Source organism: Mobula hypostoma, chromosome 14 (genome assembly GCF_963921235.1).
Source record: "Mobula hypostoma chromosome 14, sMobHyp1.1, whole genome shotgun sequence".
NCBI lineage: Eukaryota > Metazoa > Chordata > Chondrichthyes > Myliobatiformes > Myliobatidae > Mobula > Mobula hypostoma.
In genome coordinates, this window is record NC_086110.1 from 27,017,447 (window position 1) to 27,029,674 (window position 12,228).

At 40.8% G+C, this 12,228-nt stretch overlaps 1 long non-coding RNA gene across 2 annotated transcripts in view; it reads left to right on the top strand.

Annotated features, from left to right (window-relative positions):
* LOC134356483 (uncharacterized) overlaps positions 1-12,228 on the top strand; it is a 108,814-nt gene that overhangs the window by 22,109 nt on the left and 74,477 nt on the right. The window contains exon 4 of one of the 2 annotated variants that reach the window (XR_010020361.1): positions 6,706-6,939. The exons of the other annotated variant lie outside the window; for it this stretch is intronic. This is a non-coding gene — a long non-coding RNA (uncharacterized LOC134356483). Of the gene's footprint in view, positions 1-6,705; positions 6,940-12,228 lie in introns of those variants that run through there. 2 annotated transcript variants of the gene reach the window in all.

Genomic DNA, 12,228 nt, shown 5'->3' on the forward strand with positions numbered 1-12,228 from the left:
TCTTTCTGAGCTAGTTCCATTTGTCTGCAATTGACACATTTAACTCTTAACCTTTCCTAATCATGAATCTGTCAAATTGTTTTTTAAAATGTTGCAGTTATACTGAGCTCTGCATGTTTTCTGGCTCCTCATTCTGTATACTCACCACCCTCTGCCTGGAAAAGATATTCCTCCCAGATCCTCTTTTCCCCTCTCACTTTAAATCTATGCCCTTTGATTTTAGATTCTCTGGCCCTAGGAAGAAGATTGTGTCTGCTCACCTAATTTATGCTCCTCATGAGGTTAGAACACTCTCTAAGGCCAATCCTCAGCCTTCCTTGTTCCAGGGAAAACAGCCCCAGCCAGGCTAGTCTCTCCTCATAACTGAAGCCCTCCAGTCCAAACACCTTTGTGAAAAGTCAATCAAAAAAGTGATTAGGAAATCAATAATAATCAATTTTATTTGCTAATATTCCCACAGAAACTGGGAAGAAATAACTTTCAATTGTTAATGCACACAAAATGCTGAAGGAACTCAGCGGGTCGGGCAGCATCTAAGGAATGAATAAACAGTCAACGTTTTGAGCCAAGACCCTTCTTCAGGACTGAGAAGGAAGAGGCAAGGTGCCAGAATTGAAAGGTGGGGGGTAGTGATAAGTGAAGTCAAGTGCATGGGAAAGATCAAAAGCTAGAGAAGAAGGGCTCTAATAAAAGAGGAGAGTGGTCCATTGGAGAGAAGGAAAGTGGAGGGAACCCAGGGAGAAGTAATAGACAGGTGAGAAGAGGTAAAAGGGCAGAATGGGGAATAGAGGAAAGGGTGTGGATTTGTATTGTTGGAAGAATGGAGAACATTCATTTTCTGGGTTAAGCTTGTACACAATTAAATGAAGAATCCATAAGGTGCTGTGAATGATACATGGTTCTTTAGTGATGATTACAAAGTTAAAACATGTTGAGCTTTTTACCTCATGGTTTGCTGTCAGTAAGAATTCCAAAGATCATCTTGACTTCTGGTTGCAACTGACATTGAGGGAAATGTAATCTACACTACTGAGATGGCTAAATCTTCAAGGTAGCTTTCTTAAAGTTAGGCAATATTTAGTATTTAAATATTTGAAGTTTGGTTCCCAGTGACACAATTTTAATTTCTGTTTTCAAATAGCTTTGTCTAAATCTAGTATCGTGTTGCAGTCTTGTTTGCATGTGGTTGTTCTCTGGAAGTAGTTAACTACTCTGGTTAAATAGTATTTGTAAAGATCATTTTTGAAAGGACAGCAGATATAATTTAAACACCTTGGCTCTGTCCACCAAAAGCAGAATTTCCTGGTGGCCAAACATTTTAATTTCTATCCTCATTCGCATTCTGATATATTGGTCTTTTTGCCATGATGAGGCCACCCTCAGGGTGGAGGAGCAACACCTCATATTTTGTCGGTAACCTCCAACCTGATGGCATGAACATCGATTTCTCCTTCTGGTAATTTATCCCCCTCCTCATTGCCTCTTCTCTTTTACCCCACTCTGGCCTCTGGTCTCTTCTCGCCTGCCTATTAACCTCCCATGGTGCCCCTTCTTCTTCCCTTTCTCCCGTAGTCCACTCTCCTCTCCTGTCAGATCTCTTATTCTCCAGTCCTTTACCTTTCCCAACCACCTGGCTTTACCTATCACCTTCTACCTTGTCCTCCTTCCTTTCCCCCAGCTTTTTATTCTGGTATCTTCCCCCTTCCTTTCCAGTCCTGATGAAAGGTCTCTGCCCAAAATGTCAACTGTTTATTTATTTCCATGGATGCTGCCTTACCTCCTGAATTGCTCCTGCATTTTGTGTATATTGCGCTGGAAATTTTCCAGTACCTGCAGAATCTCTGGTGCTTCTAATTTAAGATGTTGTAATCTGATGTGGCTGTTGAATTCTTTACATTGCATTTCACAGTTAGACAGATGTTTTGTAATGAAATATGCTTTCTAGAAAAATGTGAGATTCTTTCAGGTGAAATTCTCTCAGGTAAATTTATTGACAATTGAACACAATTTGTGCTAAGCCAGTTATTCTCACCATTGAATTGACTTGAAAATGAAGGCAGCTTAGAGATAATGATTATAAAAATATTTTTCATAAAAGTTTTAAGAAAACAAGGAAACTGAAACAACTGCCTTACTGTCTACTGTGAGTCCTTTGATCTGTAAAAAAAAAAGCTTTTGAGTACTGTACTAATAATAAATTTGAGCTAGTCAATTAATGCAATCTTGTCAAAGGCTGTTTTCTCATTGCTTCAAAAGAATTTGAATGTGCTAAATTAACTAATTTATTTTAAAATGGCATTGTAATAAAATTAAAGGACTTTTGCAGTTCAGTATTAACATCTATCTGTCCTGAATCTTATATTTTCAAAATAACTCGTATATCATTTTATTATCGATTAAAACATTTTAATATTAATTTGTTGTATTGCATCTTGCCTGGAGTTATTGAACTGATTATGGAATTAAATTAAAAAGTAGATTTGGCACAACAAATTACATTCATAATGTATATCTTTACAATGAAGAAAAGAATTGCTTACATTTTTAAGGTAGCTTTCATGAGCTTGGGATCCCAAAGTACTTTACAGCTAATTAAATAACTCTGAAGTGGGATCACTATATAGCACTGTTGGAAAATTGAATGACAATTTAATATCTATAAGTTGCAACATGATACTGGTCAGATAAGCTTTCTTGGTTAAGAGTTCACTGTATGAGTTATAGATCTCCTGCTCTTCTTTGGACTAATATTAAATATATTTATGGTTCACCTGAGGATCTCTAGTAGGGCCACGGTTCCTCTTCGACATATCTCCCAAAGTCATGGATCTTCCTACTGGCATGTATAATGATATTATCTTACTTGAACATGGCAATGGAGGGATTAACTCTCAGAAGTTCTGCTAGTGTTGTGAGTCTTTATGTCCTCGTTGTCCAGGGGAATGGTACTGGAGGATTGGAGGGAGGTGAATGTTGTCCACTTGTTCAAAAAAGGTAGTAGGGATAGTCCAGGTAACATAGAAACATAGAAAATAGGTGCAGGAGTAGGCCATTCGGCCCTTCGAGCCTGCACCGCCATTGAGTACGACCATGGCTGATCATCCAACTCAGAACCGTGTACCAGCCTTCCCCCCATACCCCCTGATCCCTTTAGCCACAAGGGCCATATCTAACTCCCTCTTAAATATAGCCAATGAACTGGCCTCAACTGTTTCCTGTGGCAGAGAATTCCACAGATTCACCACTCTCTGTGTGAAGAAGTTTTTCCTAATCTCGGTCCTAAAAGGCTTCCCCTTTATCCTCAAACTGTGACCCCTCGTTCTGGACTTCTCCAACATCGGGAACAATCTTCCTGCCTCTAGCCTGTCCAATCCCTTTAGGATTTTATATGTTTCAATAAGATCCCCCCTCAATCTTCTAAATTCCAACGAGTATAAGCCTAGTCGATCCAGTCTTTCATCATATGAAAGTCCTGCCATCCCAGGAATCAATCTGGTGAACCTTCTTTGTACTCCCTCTATGGCAAGGATGTCTTTCCTCAGATTAGGGGACCAAAACTGCACACAATACTCCAGGTGTGGTCTTACCAAGGCCTTGTACAACTGCAGTAGTACCTCCCTGCTCCTGTACTCGAATCCTCTTGCTATGAATGCCAGCATACCATTCACCTTTTTCACCGCCTGCTGTACCTGCATGCCCACTTTCAATGACTGGTGTATAATGACACCCAGGTCTCGTTGCACCTCCCCTTTGCCTAATCGGCCACCATTCAGATAATAATCTGTTTTCCTATTTTTGCCACCAAAGTGGATAACTTCACATTTATCCACATTAAATTGCATCTGCCATATGAATTTGCCCACTCACCCAACCTATCCAAGTCACCCTGCATCCTCTTAGCATCCTCCTCACAGCTAACACTGCCGCCCAGCGTCGTGTGATCCGCAAACTTAGAGATGCTGCATTTAATTCCCTCATCTAAGTCATTAATATATATATTGTAAACAACTGGGGTCCCAGCACTGAGCCTTGCAGTACCCCACTAGTCACTGCCTGCCATTCTGAAAAGGTCCCGTTTATTCCCACTCTTTGCTTCCTGTCTGCCAACCAATTCTCTATCCACATCAATACCTTACCCTCAATACCATGTGCTTTAAGTTTGCACACTAATCTCCTGTGTGGGACCTTGTCAAAAGCCTTTTGAAAATCCAAATATACCACATCCACTGGTTCTCCCCTATCCACTCTACTAGTTACATCCTCAAAAAATTCTATGAGATTCGTCAGACATGATTTTCCTTTCACAAATCCATGCTGACTTTGTCCGATGATTTCACCACTTTCCATATGTGCTGTTATCACATCTTTGATAACTGACTCTAGCATTTTCCCCACCACCGATGTCAGGCTAACCGGTCTATAATTCCCCGGTTTCTCTCTCCCTCCTTTTTTAAAAAGTGGGGTTACATTAGCCACTCTCCAATCCTCAGGAACTAGTCCAGAATCTAAAGAGTTCTGAAAAATTATCACTAATGCATCCACTATTTCTTGGGCTACTTCCTTAAGCACTCTGGGATGCAGACCATCTGGCCCTGGGGATTTATCTGCCTTTAATCCCTTCAATTTACCTAACACCACTTCCCTACTAACATGTATTCCCTCAGTTCCTCCATCTCACTGGACCCTCTGTCCCCTACTGGTAATTATAGACCAGTAAGCCTTACATCTGTGGTGGGAAAACTGTTGGAAAAGATTCTTAGAGATAGGATCTGTGGGCATTTAGAGAATCATGGTCTAATCAGGGACAGTCAGCACGGCTTTGTGAAGGGCAGATCATGTCTAACAAGCCTGATAGAGTTCTTTGAGGAGGTGACCAGGCATATAGATGAGGGTAGTGCAGTGGATGTGATCTATATGGATTTTAGTAAGGCATTTGACAAGGTTCCACACGGTAAGCTTATTCAGAAAGTCAGAAGGCATGGGATCCAGGGAAGTTTGGCCAGGTGGATTCAGAATTGGCTTGCCTGCAGAAGGCAGAGGGTCATGGTGGAGGGAGTACATTCAGATTGGAGGGCTGTGACTAGTAGTGTCCCACAAGGATCTGTTCTGGGACCTCTACTTTTCGTGATTTTTATTAACAACCTGGATGTGGGGGTAGAAGGGTGGGTTGGCAAGTTTGCAGACGACACAAAGGTTGGTGGTGTTGTAGATAGTGTAGAGGATTGCCGAAGATTGCAGAGAGACATTGATAGGATGAAGAAGTGGGCTGAGAAGTGGCAGATGGAGTTCAACCCAGAGAAGTGTGAGGTGGTACACTTTGGAAGAACAAACTCCAAGGCAGAGTACAAAGTAAATGGCAGGATACTTGGCAGTGTGGAGGAGCAGAGGGATCTTGGGGTACATGTCCACAGATCTCTGAAAGTTGCCTCACAGGTAGATAGGGTAGTTAAGAAAGCTTATGGGGTGTTAGCTTTTTCATAAGTCGAGGGATAGAGTTTAAGAGTCGCGATGTAATGATGCATCTCTATAAAACTCTGGTTAGGCCACACTTTTGGAGTACTGTGTCCAGTTCTGGTCACCTCACTATAGGAAGGATGTGGAAGCATTGGAAAGGGTACAGAGGAGATTTACCAGGATGCTGCCTGGTTTAGAGAGTATGGATCATGATCAGAGATTAAGGGAGCTAGGGCTTTACTCTTTGGAGAGAAGGAGGATTAAAGGAGACATGATAGAGGTGTACAAGATATTAAGAGAAATAGATAAAGTGGATAGCCAGCGCCTCTTCCCCAGGGCACCACTGCTCAATATAAGAGGACATGGCTTTAAGGTAAGGGGTGGGAAGTTCAAGGGGGATATTAGAGGAAGGTTTTTTACTCAGAGAGTGGTTGGTGCGTGGAATGCACTGCCTGAGTCAGTGGTGGAGGCAGATACACTAGTGATGTTTAAGAGACTACTAGACAGGTATATGGAGGAATTTAAGGTGGGGGGTTGTATGGGAGGCAGGGTTTGAGGGTCGACACAACATTGTGGGCCGAAGGGCCTGTACTGTGCTGTACTATTCTATGTTCTATGACTCCTACACTCCGTTTGTAGTCCCAGTGTCGTAAGTGAAAGGCATCAGCAGTAGCAAGGAATTGGCAAAATATAGTGTGTAGTTTGGTAATTTTCTGAAGCATTATACGATGTATAGCAAAATAAAGAATGGGCAGTCAAAATATTAAGTGTTAGTTGTTCCATTGATTTTTATATTTGCTGTGATACTACATTTTAGTTTTTGTCTTAGCTAAAATGTCTTAGACAAAAATGTAGTTTTAGAACAAATATAAAAATAAATAGTACAACGCAACAAATACCTAATATCTTGATTGTACCCTATTTATTATTATGTACATATTATAATGGGATTCAGTAAGCTATCAAGTTAGACTGTACCTATGTTAGACATAATGTAAATACAACAAGAAACAGGAAATGTCATGCCCTTTACATTAATAAAAATATGCAATTTTTATCATTAATATAACTATAAATTAAGTTATAATTTAACTTAAGAAAATGGAAGTCTTAGATCAATTTTTTTTGTCCTGCATTGATAAAAGGTTAAGATGGTCATTGACCTGAAAAGTAGGCTTTGTGTCTTGCACTACAACTGCTGACTGTCCGATGATATGCTTTTATTTTCCATGTCCTCTCGAATGGCATCAGGCTGCAAATTCACAGGCAGAAAATTATTACATTGTTGTATACTGACATACAGACCATTTGTGTCCATGAGAGTAAATTACCAATGTCTATATGAGTAAATTGTTGCCTCAGTTCTCAAATTTACTTATTACAAAATGTGTACTAACCATGTTTATCACTCATGTTCAAAATGTTGTCATTAAAATTATGTAAGTGCTGTTTACATTGAAATTACAAGCTGGTATTTATGCAGATTTTATTTAATATCCATACTTTAATCTCTAATTTTATATAATTCTTTATTCCGTATAATTGTTTCATGTTGTTATTTTTTGTTGCATGTCACATCAACAACAAGTTCCTAATATGTGTATTGTAATAAATGTATTAGGAATTTGAAGTTAAATAAAGTTAATGAAGTTGATTTTTGAAAAGTGATTAATATATTTCACTTTTTAAAGATGATTCCTAACATTGCAGAATCTCTTATATGCATAAATGAATACATTTAATATAGATAAGAATAAGTGTATGATGAATAGTGTTTTCTTTTACATCATTAAACAGTTACCAATATGTGATATGATCAGGTAAATTTGAAGCAGCACAGGTTGACAACTGATTGCACCAAAGACACCAAATAAAAACAATAAAAACTTTTAGTAAAGTATCCCAGTGCTCCTTGAATAAATATAAATATAAGACTGATTCAAACAGTCCTTCCAGGTGAGGCAAAGCTTCACCTGTGAGTCTGTTGGGGGTCATCTACTGTATAAGATGGTCCTGGTGTGGCCTACTAAAAATCGATGAGACCCAATATAGATTGGAAGACCACTTCGCCAAGCACCTATGCTCCACCCATCAGAAAACCGGGATCTCCCAGTGGCCATCCATTTTAATTCCACTTCAATTCCTATTCAGACATGTCAGACCATGGCCTCCCCTACTGTTGTGGTGAGGCTACACTCAGGTTAGAGGAACAACACCTTATATTCTGTCTGGGTAGCCTCCATCCTGATAGCATGAACACGGATTTCTTGAAATTCTGGTTATGCATCTACCCCCCGCCCCCCGCTTCTCCATTCCCCATCCCCACTTCCCTCTCACACCTTATCACCTTACCTGCCCATCACCTCCCTCTGGTGCTCCACCCACTTTTCTTCCTTCCATGGCCGCTCCAGCCCTCCCTCACTCCCGGTTTCACTTATCACCTTGTGTTTCTTCCTTGATTGACGTGGCATGCTAAATCTGTCACTCTCCTCCAGTGCTGTTAAGACCATAAGACGTAAGGGCAGAAGTACAGTAAGTACCATGTGTAAGCCAGTGAGTATAGACCCGGAACCAGCAAATGCTCCTAATACGATAACTCTTTCAACCCCAAGATCTTTCTTGTAAACCTGTTCTGGACCCTCTCCAGTGTCAGCACATCCTCCCTTTGGTGTGAGACCCACTACTCACAATACTCCAAATGTGGTAAGAATAAGGCCTTATGAAGCCTCAGGATTACATCCATTTATATTTTAGTCTTCTCAGAATGAATGCTGACATTGTATTTGCTTTCTTTACTACTGAATCAACCTGAAAGTTAGCTTCTAGGGTATTAAGACTTCCAATTCCCTTATGTCTTTGATTTCTGAATTCTCCTTCCATTTAGAACATGGGCTATGCCTTTATTCCTTCAACTAAAGTGAATGACCATAAACTTTCCTACTCTGTTGTCCGTCTTCCATTTCATTGCCCATTTCTCAACCTGTGCAAGCCATTCTGCTGACTGCCTGCTTCCACAACACTTCCTGCCCCGTGATCTATCTTTGTATCGTGTGCAAACTTGCCACAAAGCCATCAGATCTATCATCCAGATCATGAATGTATAATGTGAAATGTTGCAAACCCAACACCAACCTCTGGAGAACTCAGCTTCAATCACCTTTGCTGCACTCTCCATCCCTTTTACTTGAAACATTTTTTTCCTAGTCTGTTGAACTAACCTCCACCCCCCCCCACCCCACGCTTAATAAATAAATCCATAATTCTGGACACCTCAGTAACCTCTGCTGCACTCCTTCCCTTTTTACTTTATTTGTATTTTTCCATTCTGTTGATCCCATCTCCCCTCTACTACTTAATTTAAAGCCCTATCCACAGCACTAGTTATGCGATTCACCAGGCATCAGGAGGAGCCCATCCAACTGGAACAGCTCCCTTCTTTCCACTACTGGTGTACTGTCAGTACTTTTGTATTGTATCAATACTGTTAAAGATATCTTAGTATGTTAAAACCCCTCACAGTGTTTACAGTTGATGGGGTTTGCGTGGCTGTTAAGCTCTTCAGGGTTGCTTTGGGGTGGATTGAATCATTATTGCCAAAAATTCTGCCACCAAACTGATCACACCTCTTGAAGCTGTCATGCTACAGCCCAGCCAGACAGGCCCCGTGCATTCAGAGCAACTATGTACAGGTGTGGAGGAACTGCAGATGGCGATGCTTGGCAGGGGAATTTTCATCTACAGGATCAAGTTCAGTAGCTTAGGTCAAAACCCAGAACAAATGCTTAAATAACATCTTGCGAAGTATGTTGGATCTTTGCAGACTAATTGTTGTTAAACGTGTCTCTGTTAATTTACCCGGAGGCCCCATTTTCTCCTGCACAGGCGTCACTTGTAATTCTGTCATTAGTGTACAGTTGATCAGTATTTATTCTTGTGGGATGTATCATATGATAATTGACTTAATTTTATAGTATAGTTTACATTTTAAAAAATCACCCAGCAAGATAATGTAAGCCTATATCCATGTCTCTTCATGCATTTTCCACACACATTCAGAAGGATTATTAAGCATTTATCCTAGAAAAGAGAGATACAGTGGTTGTACCAACTAAAGTCTTCATTTAAAATGTAGCAAAAGGCAAACTATAGAGGAACCTAGTGGGTTCAGTGTAGTATGTGGAGACAAAGGGATCATCAGCATTTTGGGTTGAAACCCTGCATCAGGACTGAGGGCACAAAAGGAAGAGTCAGTACAAAGAGGTGAGGGGGGAAGGTTGAGACAAGGGCTGGTAGATGATAGATGGAACTATGTGAAGGAAAGAAAGATTGGCAGAAAGAGCCAGAAGGGGGAAAGGGTGTTTATAGACTGGATAGTAATAAGTTGAACCATATAGCTGAAAGTTAATAGGCAGGTGGAAACAGATGGGGGAGAAGAGACCTACATGAATTGATGTGTGGGTGATGGCAGATGGAGACTGGAAATATGAGCAAAAGGAGGGAGAACCCATAAGATCATAAGACATAGGAGCAGAATGAGGCCATCTGGCCCATTGGGTCTGCTCCACCATTTAATCATGGCTGATCCTTTTTTTGTATCTCCTCCTCAACCCCAGTTCCCAGCCTTCTCCCCATAACCTTTCATTACCCCATAATGTCCAATCAAGAACCTATCAATCTCTGCCTTAAATACACCCAACGACCTGGTCTCCACAGCTGCATATGGCAACAAATTCCACAAATTCACCACCCTTTGGCTAAAGAAATTTCTCCACTCTTTATTTTGAAAGGTCGGCCCTCTACCCTGAAGCTGTGCCCTCTTGTCCTAGACTCTCCCACCATGGGAAACATCCTTTCCACATCTGCTCTGTCTAGGCCTTTCAACATTCGAAAGGTTTCAATGAGATCCCTCCTCATCCTTCTGAATTCCAGCGAGTACAGACCCAGAGCCATCAAACATTCCTTGTACAATAACACTTTCATTCCTGGAATGATCCTTGAAAACCTCCTCTGGACCCTCTCCAATGCCAGCACATTTTTTCTATGATGAGGAGCCTAAAACTGTTCATAATACTCAAAGTGAGGCCTCACCAGTGCTTATAAAGCCTCAGCATCACATCCCTGCTCTTGTATTCTAGTCCTCTTGAAATGAATGCTAACATGGCATTTGCCTTCCTCGCCACTGACTCAACCTACAAGTTAACATTCAGGGTGTTCTGCACAAGGACTCCCAAGTCCCTCTACATCTCAGATTCCTCGATTTTCTCCCCGTTTAGAAAATAGTCTGCACATTTATTTCTACTACCAAAGTACATGACCATGCATTTTCCAACATTGTATTTCATTTGCAATTTTCTTGCCCATTCTCCTAATCTAAGTCCTTCTGCATCCTACCTGTTTCCTCAACACAACCTGCCCCTCCACCAATCTTCATATCATCTGCAAACTTGACAACAAAGCCATCTATTCCATCATCTAAATCATTGATATACAGCATAAAAAGAAATGGTCCCAACACCGACCCCTGCGGAACACCACTGCTCACTGACAGCCAACCAGAAAAGGATCCTTTTATTCCCACTTGCTGCCTCCTTCCAATCAGCCAATGCTCTATCCATATCAGTAACTTTCCTGTAATACCATGGGCTCTTAACTTGGTAAGCAGCCTCACGTGTGACACCTTGTCAAAAGCCTTCTGAAAGTCTAAATATACAACACTGCATCCCCTTTATCTATCCTACTTGTTATCTCCTGAAAGAATTCCAACAGGTTCATCAGGCAGGATTTTCCCTGAAGGAAACCATGCTGACTTTGCACTATCTTGTCTGTGTCACCAAGTACTCATCACCTCATCCTTAGCAATTGACCCTAACATCTTCCCAACCACTAAGGTCAGCCTAACTGGTCTATATTTTCCTTGCTGCTGCCTTCTTCCTTTCTTAAAGAGTGGAGTGACATTTGCAATTTTCCAGTACTCTGGCACCGTGCCAGAGTCAAATGATTTTTGAAAGATCATTTTAATGCCGCCACAATCTCTAACGCTACCTCTTTCAGAACCCTAGGGGGCAGTTTATCTGGTCTGGTGACTTAAGTATCTTTAGGTCTTCCAGCTTTTTGAGTACCTTCTCTCTTGCAACAGTAACTGCACCTACTTCTCTTCCTTCACACACTACAACATCAGGCATATTGCGAGTGTCTTCCACAGTGAAGACTGATGCAAAATACTCATTTAGTTCAGCAGCCATCTCCTTATCCCCCATTATTAGTTCTCCTCCCTCATTTTCTAGCAGTCCTATATCCACTCTCATTTCTCTTTTATTTTTACTATATTTGAAAAAACTTTTACTATCCACTTTGATATTATTTGCTAGCCTACATTCTTATTTCATCTTTTCCCTTGTAATGATTTTTTTTTAGTTGCTCTCTGTAGGTTTTTAAAAACTTCCCAATCCTCTACCTTCCCACTAATTTTTGCTTTGTTGTATGCCCTTTCTTTTGCTTTTACAATAGCTTTGACTTCCCTTGTCAGCCATGGTTGTACTATTTTTCCATTTGAGTATTTCTTCATTTTTGGAATACACATGTCCTGCGCCTTCCTCATTTTTCCCACAAACGCACGCCATTGCTGCTCCGCTGCCCTGCCAGCAGCTCCTTCCAATTTACTCTGGCCAATTCCTCTCTCGTACCACTGTAATTTCCCTTACTCCACTGCTATACTGTATCAGACTTTATTTTCTCCCTGTCAAATTTCAAGTTGAACACAATCATATTGTGATC